This window comes from Salmo trutta, chromosome 27 (genome assembly GCF_901001165.1).
Source record: "Salmo trutta chromosome 27, fSalTru1.1, whole genome shotgun sequence".
Classification (NCBI taxonomy): domain Eukaryota; kingdom Metazoa; phylum Chordata; class Actinopteri; order Salmoniformes; family Salmonidae; genus Salmo; species Salmo trutta.
Window position 1 is genome coordinate 19,847,770 of NC_042983.1, and position 13,093 is coordinate 19,860,862.

Below are 13,093 nucleotides of genomic sequence, written 5' to 3' on the forward strand. Positions count from 1 at the left end.
TCAGCTTCCCTATCAAATCTAAACATTTCAAGCAGACAACCTAAGAACATTAACAACAATGACAAATGATTTAATGAAGAATGCAAAAACCTCAGAAAGAAATTGAGAAACCTAACCAACGAAATACATAGAGACCCAGAAGACCTGAGCCTACGCCTTCACTATGGTGAATCACAAAAACAATACAGAAATACACTACGGAAAAAGAAGGAACAGCACGTCAGAAATCAGCTCAATGTAATTGAAGAATCCTTATAATCTAACCACTTCTGGGGAAACTCTAAACAAACAACAACACGAAGAGTTATCTATCCAAAACAGAGATGTATGGATAAACGACTTCTATAACAAAGAACAAACAGCAAAAACATATAGAAATCTTAGAATCAACTATTAAAGACTACCATAACCCACTGGATTATCCAATTACATTGAATGTAATTAAACTACAGGACAAAATACAAACCCTCCAACCCCAAAAGGCATGTGGTGTTGATGATATCCTAAATGAAATGATAAAATATACAGACCACAACTTCCAATTGGCTATACTTAAACTCTTTAACATCATCCTCAGCTCTGACATATTCCCCAATATTTGGAACCAAGGACTGATCACCCCAATCCACAAAAGTGGAGACAAATTTGACCCCAATAACTACCGTGGGATATGCATCAACAGCAACCTTGGGAAAATCCTATGCATTATCATTAACAGTAGACGTGTACATTTCCTCAGCGAAAACAATGTACTGAGCAAATGTCAAATTGTTTTTTTACCAAATTACTGTACGACAGACCACGTATTCACCATGCACACCCTAATTGACAAACAAACCAAAACATAGGCAAAGTCTTCTCATGCTTTGTTGATTTCAAAAAAGCTTTCGAGTCAATTTGGCATGAGGCCCTGATATACAAATTGATGGAAAGTGGTGTTGAGGGAAAAGTATACAACATTATAAAATCCATGTACACAAACAACAAGTGTGCGGTTACAATTGGCAAAAAACACACATTTCTTTCCACAGGGCCGGGGGGTGAGACAGGGATCCAGCTTAAGCCCCACTCTCTTCAACATATATATCAACGAATTGGTGAGGGCACTAGAACTGTCTGCAGCACCCGGCTGTTTGCTGATGATCTGGTGCTTCTCTCCCCAACCAAGGAGGGCCTACAGCAGCACCTAGATATTCTGCATAGATTCTGTCAGACCTGGGCCCTGACAGTAAATCTCAGTAAGACAAAAATAATGGTGTTCCAAAAAATGTCCAGTTGCCAGGAACACAAATACAAATTCCATCTAGACACTATTGCCCTAGAGTGCACAAAAAAACTATACATACCTCGGCCTAAACATCAGCGCCACAGGTAACTTCCACAAAGCTGTGAACAATCTGATAGACAAGGCAAGAAGGGCCTTCTACACCATCGAAAGGAACATAAAAGTTGACATACAAATTAGGATCTGGCCAAAAATACTTGAATCAGTTATAGAACCCATTGTCCTTTATGGTTGTGAGGTCTGGGGTCCGCTCACCAACCAAGAATTAACAAAATGGGACAAACAAAATGGGACAAACACCAAATAGAGACATGCAGAATTCTGCTAAATATCCTCCCTGTACAACGTAAAACACCAAATAATGTATGCAGAGCAGAATTAGGCCAATATCAGCTAATTATCCAAATTCAGAATAGAGACGTTAAATTCTACAACCACCTAAAAGGAAGTGATTCCCAAACCTTCCATTACAAAGCCATCACCTACAGAGAAATTAACCTGGTGAAGAGCCCCCTAAGCAAGCTGGTCCTGGGGCTATGTTCACAAACAGACTACACAGAGAGCAAGGACATCAACACAATTCGACCCAACCAAATCATGAGACAACAAAAAGATACTTGGTAAGAATTAACAACAACAACAAAAACTGAGCAAACTAGAATTCTATTTGGCCCTAAACAGAGAGTACACAGTGGCAGAATACCTGACCAACGTGACTGACCCAAATTAAGGAAATCATTGACTATGTACAGACTCACTAAGCATAGCCTTGCTATTGAGAAAGGCCGCCGAAGGCAGTCCTGGCTCTCAAGAGAAGACAGGCTACAGTATGTGCACACTTCCCACAAAATGAGTGGAAACTGAGCTACACTTCCTAACCTCGTGCCAAATGCATGACCATATTAGAGAGACATATTTCCCTCAGATTACACAGACCCACAAAGAATTACAAAACAATCAGTTGGTGATCTGTTGCCACAAGAAAAGGGCAACCAGTGAAGAACAAACACCATTGGAAAATACAACCTATATTTAATGTTTATTTATTTTCCCTTTTGTACTTTAACTATTTGCACATCATTACAACACTGTATATAGACATATGACATTTGAAATATCTTTATTATTTTGGAACTTTTGTAAGTAATGTTTACTGATAATCTTTTATTGTTTATTATCTAGTTCACTTGCTTTGGCAATGTTAACATATGTTTCCTATGCCAATAAAGCCCTTAAATTGAATGGAGAGAGGGAGTGACAGAGAAAGGGAGAGCACATTTTCGTGCTCATCATTTCCTGGATATGTTGGTGGATGCTTATATTTGTCCTAATACAGTGAGTGTTAATTACCCAACTAAGTGTAGCCTAAATTTGAATACACATACTCTGGCACGTACACAGCCCATTGAAGTGACAAATAAAAAAACTCCATTAACACTGTCCAGGCTCAAGCCATTCTCTGCTCTATTTAAGATTCCACACATTTTCTTACAGATCGACACAAAAACATCAAGACTATTGAGACTTCAGAAACAATGATTTACATTCTGTTACTGGTGGACTAATGGCATTTTATTTCTAATGGAAGCTTAATGTATGGTGGCTTAATAGAGCAGTCCTCTACTTTGATGGCTAATTACAATATGCGGAGCTTCAATGCCATATACAGCAACAGGGCTGACGGCTTTTTTTCCTCGTCCTAAAATAGTGGTCACCAACCTTTTGAGTCAAGATCACTTTCCGAGTTAAAATGCAAGCCGAGATCTACCGCTCAGTTAAAACAAAAACACATCTTCAAAAATGTAAGCCTGTAACAGTTCTGTAGCAATGAGGTTTGTGCAGTAGGCTATAGGCCCAAAATATTATCACTGCATATTGGCTATGCTTGAATTGCCCTGCCAATGTTGTTCTTCACAGACCATTTTGAAATTATATGAATATTTTTTAATTAGGTATATGATCACACAGATAATGGATAATTTGTTGTATTACTTGTGAGGCACAGCTGAGTGATGTTAATAATTAGCTTTTTTTTACTGGACTGATGGGCCTGCATCTGATGGTCAGTCGGAGAGGGAGGGATGGAGGGAGCAGCGTTGAGGCTGCCTCTCACCCATCCCTCCGCCCTCCGCTGAGAAAAGGTGACAGTCTTCCAGCTGATGGCGAAACTCAAGTCGAACTGCCTCATGCACCAATTCATATTGTTACTCCTATGACCAGAGAAAGTGAAATATTCCTTGATATTAAAAAAGACACACAGGCTGCAAATAATAACAACGCAGGCTTATCGGAACACTTTGCTATACTCATTCATTGCAGCTGCAGTGCTGGTTGTAGCGTGTGGAAGTAGGGATAACGTGCATTTTATGGCTAATAAAGAAAGGTGTTGAACAAAAATGTTGACAGTGCTGAATAACAATTTAAACATGAACTTACACATAAAAACAGCAGCTCTTTGCTGTATTCGTTGAGTCTCTCTCTAGTCATGGTTTTAAAAGTTTTGAAATCACAGTATCAACTTTGCTGTGCGTTCTAGGCTTTTTTCCCAGTCTATTGCTCGAAGAAACTGTGCAGACACAGTGATCTGAGCTATCCGATTGGTTAGCGGTGGGCCTATAGGTGCACTTGATTTGCTCTCTGGGCCTGCCGGGTAGGCAGAGGTCTACCTTCAGTTAAAAATGGGAACATTTTGCCTTCCCAGCTCTAGGGCTGCTGAATCAAGTGCGCCTACCACCAACAGTGCAAAACTAATTTAAAAAAAATAGGAACGCAAGGCTGTCACGAAATTGGGGAGAAAAAGGGGTAAAAAAAAAGAAGAAAAAAAAGACACATTTAACAAAAGGAGTTTGGTGATAAACTAGGAATGCCTAAGAGATCAACCAGTCTGTCCCCACAATGTGTTTGTCCAATGCGGTGTGTGTTTGTGTACTGTCCTGAGACAGTCCTGCTCTCCAGCCAATCCCCTGCCCCTGGCCCAGGAAGCTGGGCCCTCTGCCATATTCAGAGCCTGCCCACACGTCCGCCTGCCGCCCACCAGGAAGAGGAAATTAGAACCATTCCATCCTGTCACAGCTCTGCTACCAGAACACACGAGGAGACAAATAGTGCATGCACACAATCACTAACTAGTGCATTCATATGTTCCATCAAAGTTCATTTTGCCAGGGGTTTGACATGACAAGATCAGGAATTTCAGACATATTTTTTGTTATAAACTAAAAAGTTAAAACACACACAAATTCACCAGACAGCAAACACATTGAGTCTCTCTCTCTCAAACACACACCCCTCTCCAAAAAGCAGCCCCTGGGGGAGGGGCCAGCAGGAGGAAGCAGGACCTTAACAAGCACTACGGAAGACGGATGAGATCCCTGCTCCCAAGCCTGGCCACTCCCTCTACCGCCTCTGCACTCTGTGTGTGTGTGTGTGTGTGTGTGTGTGTGTGTGTGTGTGTGTGTGTGTGTGTGTGTGTGTGTGTGTGTGTGTGTGTGTGTGTGTGTGTGTGTGTGTGTGTGTGTGTGTGTGTGTGTGTGTGTGTGTGTGTGTGTGTGTGTCAGGGCCAGGCTTCAGGAATGGAATAGCACTCATTGCGTGCTCGGACGGACGGGGGCGAGTATAGGGAATTAAATGTTAAACTTTCTTCCAGACACACTACCACAGCAGCCCCATTCCCTCCCCTGTCCAGTTCAGTTTTACTATCTGCTATGCTTTATTACAGCGCCTTCTGGAGCTAATGCTACGTTCCAACTCCCCTTGTGTGTGCTCCGTCCCACTCTACAGACACAGCAGCTGTGGCTTGTGATGTATTAAAAACATGCGGACAATGGGAGAGGGGCAGGTCCAGATAGACACATACTTTTTAAGAGGATCGATCACCGTCTTCGAGATCTGGTTCACCTGTGGACGAACAGACACGGGTCAATGTTAGATTAGAAAAAAAGGACAGTACTTCTCTTAATATGAATGTGAATGTCTTTATGAATTAAAATGTGTTGTCAAAGTGGATTACATCAAGTTGAACATAATAGCTCCTCCAAGTCCAATGCCTCCACACAAACAATCGACAATTGTGTATTTTCAAACAGAGCACTCAAGACAGAGGGGAGGGAGGTGAGGAGGGTTGCAAAGAAACTTTTGTGACGTTGACTGTTTTATTGTACACAAGCCCCGAGGAGAAACCCCCTGAATATTCATTGAGCTCAACAATACAAAAGGATACAACTGTCAGGGGATGGACATGAAAGCAAAGCCCCACTGATTTCAAATCCTGTAGAGGGTGGGTTGCTTTACAAGATGAAAGTTCTTTGCAAACAAACATTTTAACAATAACAGTTTATATTTTCCTGCATTCTTCTTCTCGTTGCCAGAGCCGACAGGGGAAGGGAGGGAGGGGGAATTTGTTAAATGGAAGTAAATTAACATCTCATCTTGAGGCCTCCAGCCCTGACGCCAAAGTCCCATCGATAGAAGTTGGCACACAATTAACAACATGTCCAGTGTCATTTATATTGCATAGTCAAAATGAATGCTAGATCTCTGACAGAACGCTAAGTTAACCTGGCAAACAACTCCAGTGAACAACATCGCTAACAACATTTCATGAGAAATAAAGAGTGGCAAGACAACTCCATGAAGTGACAGCTCCATGTGAACAGTGAGCCTAGTACAAGTAATTACTTGCTCACTAGTTATTGGAAGAATAGTCAATCACAGAATATAAGAAACAAATTCTGTAAAACAGCAGAGCTTTCTGAATGCCCTGACCATCTCTGAGAAGACACACACACATCAACACTGCTTCGCTAAAACAAGTACATAACACAAATGAATTTGGTTTGAGGGAAAACAAGAGAACCAATAACAAATAAGTACATGGGAATTTACATTTTCCTCTGTTTTACATATTCACACCATCCCCCCCTCCCTGGGAGAGAGAAAAGTCTGGAGCTGCGCTGCTGCTGAGGTGAGTGCATGCAGTAAGCAGGGAGAACAACAACAGCACATTTGCTTAAGCATGCTGGTGCCCTCTACCCTCTGCCCCTTCTCACAGAGAGGAGGGGGGGGGCAGGACTATTCCACTGAGGCCCAGCAGCGCCTGAGGCCGGCGCTCTAGCAGCAGTCTCCGTGAGTGAGTCACGGGGCAGAGGCCATCCCGGCACACAGGCCTCCCAAAAATACACGCAGATCGCAGAGGAAATCAATATCCCTCCAAACGGAGCATCCGCTACTGCTCAGCCGCCATTTTCACTGGGGCTCGGCTTCAGCAGCAGTGTGCCGGGGGGGCTGTGCGCCCTCCTCAGCCCCAGAAATAAACACACAGGCCTGGGCCACTGCTGCCTTCATTATCCCTGCACATTTTATCTGCTCGCTCTCTCACTCACAGCCCCGCGGCAGAACATCTTCTCTCAACACCAAAGAGAGCAAAGGGTGGTTGCTTTTGTGTCTGTTTTGCTTGAGCAGTTGAGTTGTTGGTGGTGCTGTCAGAAGGAAGAACAGCCAGCTTGGAGGGAGAAGCTGGTGGAGTGTGATTCTGGTGAGCTGCGCTGGGCTTTAACAACTCTGGACTCCTGAGGTGATATTCAAAAAAATACTGAACCAACTGACCAACCAAGGGCCTAGAAACGCTTTGCTTGTGCGTCAGCTCTCAACCAGTTAACCGAATGCCAAGCTATGCGGCTCAGAGAGACATACTGTAGCAGAACACGGTCATGTCAAACATCTTGTCGACTGAGACTGTCTGAAAAGGAGGCCTCTAAACTCAAGCACCAACTTGTGATAACAGAAGGGTTGCATGTCAAAATACTGTGAAGGCCACCTAACTACCAGGCTCAATATGATGGAGAATAATGTATTTTGGTTTTTGTATTTTCTAACTTATGATGACTGCTTCACTTCCAGAAGGAAGAAGGTATACTTGGCTCCATGCTGCCTGGCTGAAGAACTGTCCAGCAGACCATGGCCATGGAGCCAAGCAGGGAAATTATACCCTATGGAGCTAGCCAACGCCTCCAATCCTACGCACTGTACAGCAAACCTGCACCTTTGTTACTGACCTGCAAAACGGCAGTGATGTAAAAATACAATACCACATAGACATCTTGCTGTTCCTGACCATATGACTCAAAGCAGCTCAAAACCGATTCGAGATGATTTCGAAAGCTCAAGTGGAGTCCAGCAAGATGAGTGCTGTGTAGTGCAGAGCTGGCCTCCCATATTTGTCCGAGGTGAAGGTTATGAGGGTTATTAGCATAGCCAGAGGGAAGAGGACTCAGAGGAGAACAGTAAGAGATGTTAACTACACTTCAGGGTTCTGACACACTGTTTAACTAAGAGGGACGTGGAGAAGGAAAGAGAAAAGCAGACTGAAAATGGATGATCACAAATACATTTGCCTTGGACATTTTCATAGAAATGGGGTAGAGAATATTGACTACTCTTCATCTTTTGCAAGGGTTCCAGATTTTAAGGAGAGAATAACTCTTGTTCTGATGTAAAAATGTTACTCATTTCCAATCTTCAGAAGGATGAGAAGACATTTCATCTTAAATACAGTCAAAATGGAAGGACTGTTCTTGGCAGACCAACAAGACAAACTCTTGAAAAGACCTACCATAGGTCACAAGCTGTGAACCACAAGCAGTCACCACACATCTTTGTCCAGTCATTCCAAATGGCTACTGTAAAACTTGATCTGAGCACACTGTGTGTTTTACGTCCAGTCTTTCCTGGAAGAATGCCTGAAGGCCTTGTTGAGTGCTTGAAAGGAATTCACAGAGATCTTCAGAATATGTACAGACAGGGACATTGTCACTCAAGGTAAGGCCACAAGACACATAAAAGGACGCTGGGAAAACCAGTCTAAAGTACACTCATGGAAAAAGCACTCTTCTAAAATTGTAGTAGAATCAGGTCTTGTACATATGTTTTTCTGCATTCTTGATGATGAGTGTGATTCCCTGTTGACTGACTTCTCGCTCTTAACAGAGATGTATCTGACAGTGCAATGCCCTGAAGAAACACACATGCAATGACATCCCTATCATTACCTTTGTGATTACCTGCAGCGATGATTTTAATCAAATATGTGATGTACACATGGCAAATAATATAAAGGAGCTGAGAGCAGAAGCAGCATTCCTCACAGAGAGAGACTGTGGAAGATCCTACAGAGAACAAATCCCATTAAAACAGCCTGTGACATTTCCAAGTGAAGCTATTCCATAGTACGAGTTATTTTAAACACTAGTGAGTCACAAATGCATCCGATCTACAGCTCTCTGATATTCGACAAAGACGAGCAGCTAATAGACCAGTGTTCTGCTGGAGACGCTCTCAAAAGGAGACAAGAGAAGAAAAGAGATCCTGAGTGAGTTTTTTCTTCTCGTTCACACAATATTGACAAAGATGAAAATACACTTAGGAAAACCAAACCCTTTTGGTTTCAGCCGTTTGAGTGTTTGAAGAGAGGGGAGCGTATGAGGCATACCTGTCAGAATTCTGAATCAAATGCTCATAGGTAGAGCTGTGAAAGCTAGGCTGGGGGAGGGTTTCTTCTACCATTGTATAGGTCCCCTGCCTAAAAGAGTATACAGTTTATTGGCCCCCTGCCTAGAAGAGTATATGGTATATTTTGGTTTCAATAGACAATTTCGATGCAAGAGGACCTGACCTAGATGTTGCTCTGGGGTTTTTGAAATTGCACCCCACCTGGAAAAGAATCTAGGAGAACGACTCGGCTGTGGTGTGAGGCTGAGGAAGAGCAGACAGGACCTGACCTTCTCCTGGTTGAAGGAGTCCATCCTCTTCGTGGCTGTGTCCAGAGCAGTCATGGACTCCAGAAAAGCCTGGTCCTGTTCACACAGTGGGTTACTGAGCAGGTCCCCTGAGAGCTTCACTGCTGCCTTGGACATGGCTGAGAGACACATATAGAACATGCAAGGAATATTGTTATTACCATGTTAAAACTGAACCTGAGAAGGGAGGGAGGGAGGGAGGGAAGGAGAGAGAGAAAGGAAGGATAAGAAAAAAAACGCCATAACCAAATAGATATGGTGGAAGGGAGAAACATCACCATGCCAACATACAATCTGTGTTATTAATTGTTGGCCTGGTTTGACTATTTGGCCCAGACATGCTTGGTGGGCATGGCTAGCAGCAGAGGTTAGCACTGTGCCAAGACTGACACAGCGGGAGGGGTTCAAAAGTTTGAGCTTTTCGTGTAATAAGCTAAAAGGAAAGTAGGATAGAGCAGCACAGCATCAGTTGGAAGGAGTCGAGGGTGTGGTGGGCTCGCGGCTGCCATGAATATTCACAAAAGCACTGGGGATCTGTGCAAATGTTTCTACAGCACCAGCGCCAATTACTGTTAATCTGCACCCTTGACACTTTATCTTTAGACCCAGAGTGCATATCGGATCACAGCATCACAATCAAAAGAAATGACCTGCACTGGGGACACGCAAAGAAGTTGATAAGACAGGAAGTAAAAAAAGAAAAACATCAGACTAAACGTAGGACACATTCAAACACTCTTAGGATCGGGTAAAGACCCATTTACTGTCAATCAAACATATGCAGGTGGAGTTTCTGGTTTTGTAATAACAGGTTGAGCCTGACCTAACCTGGCATTCACATGAGAATGTCTATGTGGGTAAAACAAGCCACGTTGATTTAGTGGTTATGGAACAGACTAAAAGTCCCTTTCTCACCAAGTCCCTTATTTTTGTCTGAATAATTTAGACGAAAAAAATAAATACAGCACGTCTTGTTTATGACACCTTTCACACTAATTGCGAAATATCCTGCCGCAATCAGTCAATTATTTCTTTTTGGCCCAGGTTCGATTTTTGCGTCTTTTCGCAAGTGAAAATAAACTGTTGACCAATAGAAATTGTTATCTGGGATACTGCCACTGACACGCCGCGCACTACCCCTGACAGGTCTGTGTTCTTTGTGTGAATTAATTCATTTATATTTGCCAGTTTTTTTTTGCGTTTACAATTAATCAATGCTGCAATGTATCAATTTAGCCAATGTGATCACATCACACCAGAGCTACACGTCATTCTCGCCATTAAAACTTCTCCGCCAGTTCATTGCCATTCAGCAAGCAAGAGGATCGATCGATGCTTCTCTTCTCAAATAAGCCTATTAGTTTAACCCCCTAGAGTCAATGACCGCGCCCCTGCGAAAATAAAATGTACATAATAAAAATAACTTGATATATATTTTAAACAATATTGCTGTTCATTGTCTATCTATATGTTACTCGTTCAAGAGCTAGAGCGGAAAGAGAGAGGCCAGTGGCTTTGCCAGCAGAGATGCGTGAATTGCGCAAGAAGGGAACAGTGAAGACGGAGATAAGTTAGAAGTTAATTAATATATTAACTAATCATTCATATAGCCTATATATTAGGCTATGTATTATAGGCCTGCTAAAGTGTAATATAGACAACCATGAAATACAGACCAAAAAAGATCTGCTGGAGTTTACCCTTATCAATACGTTTTTGCGAAGATTTAGATAAAGCACTCACTCAAAATAAAATGTAGGCCTAGTGTCAACATAACCACCCGTTGCTTCACTAAAATTGATTAACGGCTGATTGGCTATGGACAGGTTGTGTGCATTTGTTCCTATTTTCTAATGGTTGTCAATTTCATCCTTATATAGCCTAGGCTTATATCACAGCTGTCTCGATATCTTCCCCTTTCGTCAAATTATATGATAGGCTACATTGATTTAGCATTATCCTATAATGTAGAGTGGGTTTTGATATCCTACAGAAAGGATTTAAAGACAATGTTTTTAATACGTTTTGTTTTGGGGAAAGGAGAAATGTGATTTGCTTATGTGTCTAAGTGGGATGCGCAGCAGGCTGCTTTGATTGACGGGTTCTTTTAGGTGGGTGGGTGTGCGTGTATGAGTTCGCTAATTATCCATGTCCATTCAGGAAGTTGCCTAAAATAGGTCTTGTCTGTCTGGACTTCACCTCTTTAATCAGATAGAAAGAAAACTATTGGCAGCAAACATCATGATGGTCAGTTTATGTGCGTGGAATGACGACAGTTCCCAGTTTTGCTTTTAACTGAATGAATCGCAGCCAAGCTCCTTTCATGAATAGCCTATCCTAATATTTTCAGTTGCATATTATTTGTCCGGAAGTATATGATTTTTCTCTCATTCTGCATCCTCTCATAGCCACTTTGAACAACACATTGCCACTGATAATGACTGCAGCGGTGTTGGTGGTGTTATGCGATTTTTTCGAAAAAGTGGAGGGTACAACGTATTGGCTAGTGTGTCAAAATCGGATTGTGAATTTTTTCTGAATTCAGGCAAAAAGATGGCACTGCAGTTGGTGAGCAAAGATCTTAACATTGTTGTCAAGCTACAGAAAATATAACTGTTAAATTCCATTGTATCAGGTAATGAATAAACCGTTTGTGTTGCCAATGTAGAACTTGACTCAGCTTTTCTGCTTGCAGTCAAACAGATTGAAAAAAATGGCTCGTGGCCAGTGATATACCGACTCAGTAAAGATTTCTCTCTAAAGGCTTATGGACTTGCCTCAGAAGAACCCACAATTTCATTGTCTTACTTTAAATAGACTAGACAAATGATTGTGTTATGAAAAGCTGTGTGGAGCACACTGTGTGCTAACATATTATGCAGGCAGGTCTACTCTTTGTTTGGTTGCTGTTGGTGGAGAAAGGACCTGTGCAACAGATGGAATCCATTAATTCTAATGAGACATTGACAGCTCTGATACTTTGATGAGGCATCATCCCATATTCCAGAGCACAAAGCAGAGGAAATGAAGAAGCCCCACACTCCCCCATCCTTCCCCTCTCCACCCTCAGAGTAGCTATCTACCAGGGGCACATTCTGCTACTGCTCCTCCCAAAGATACCCATTTCCATCTCCAAAAGAGCCAACCAAAAATCTATATTTCTTCTGTGCAGAAATGCACAAGCTAAGAGTAGGAAGCATGTGATAAATATTGCTAATCTTTAAGGGCTACTGAATAAAACCTCACATTCCAAAAAATTCATTTTTCCAAAATAGCTTAACAGACATGTCCCTGAAAAACCTGACAGGCACAACAATTAAGGTGTCAGTAAATGTATGCCTAGTGTGTGAAAGAGATGAGACGAATGAGAGCAAGTTAGTGACAAAGGAGATTTGTACATGAAAGAAAAGATGATCAGTGGGAAATCCATTTTTTCTGAGATTGGACAAAATATACAACACTGGGTCAACAACAAACCTATATCAGTCTCTGTGCTTTTCTTCATGTCTTTGTGGAGCTTCTTTGTCTGATCTTCCAACCTGTAAAGGAAGGGATTTTGTGTTTTTTCAAGTGTACCTTGGATATCACAATAATACAACATATGACATTTGGTAAGCATCTGTCCAAGTACAGTTGGGCATCAACAGAGCAAATTGACAGTAGGATCATGTTTTTACATTCAGCAGCTAGAGTAGGGAGAGAGAGAAAGTACTGAAAAAGGGTCCACTGTGTCCATCCTGATCAAACCCCTCTAATCTTTATAAAGCATTCACTGACACAGTCTTACTGGGATATCTCAGTCCAGCCTGCATGTTACAAATAAACACCTACAAGTCACTATGGACTGGGACATTCAATAGGATTACAAAAATGCATTGATTTAATATAAAACACATTATTATGACTTCCCTTTTGCTAATTAAAAATACTAGGATTGCTTTTTGTTACTGTCAACTAAATTCTGGCATAAAAGCATTTATGTCTTCAATCATCCCTCCGCATTCATTTAAATGAT

At 41.9% G+C, this 13,093-nt stretch overlaps 1 pseudogene; it reads right to left on the reverse strand.

Annotated features, from left to right (window-relative positions):
• Nucleotides 1-13,093, reverse strand: part of LOC115164061 (bridging integrator 3-like) — a 39,167-nt pseudogene that overhangs the window by 11,123 nt on the left and 14,951 nt on the right.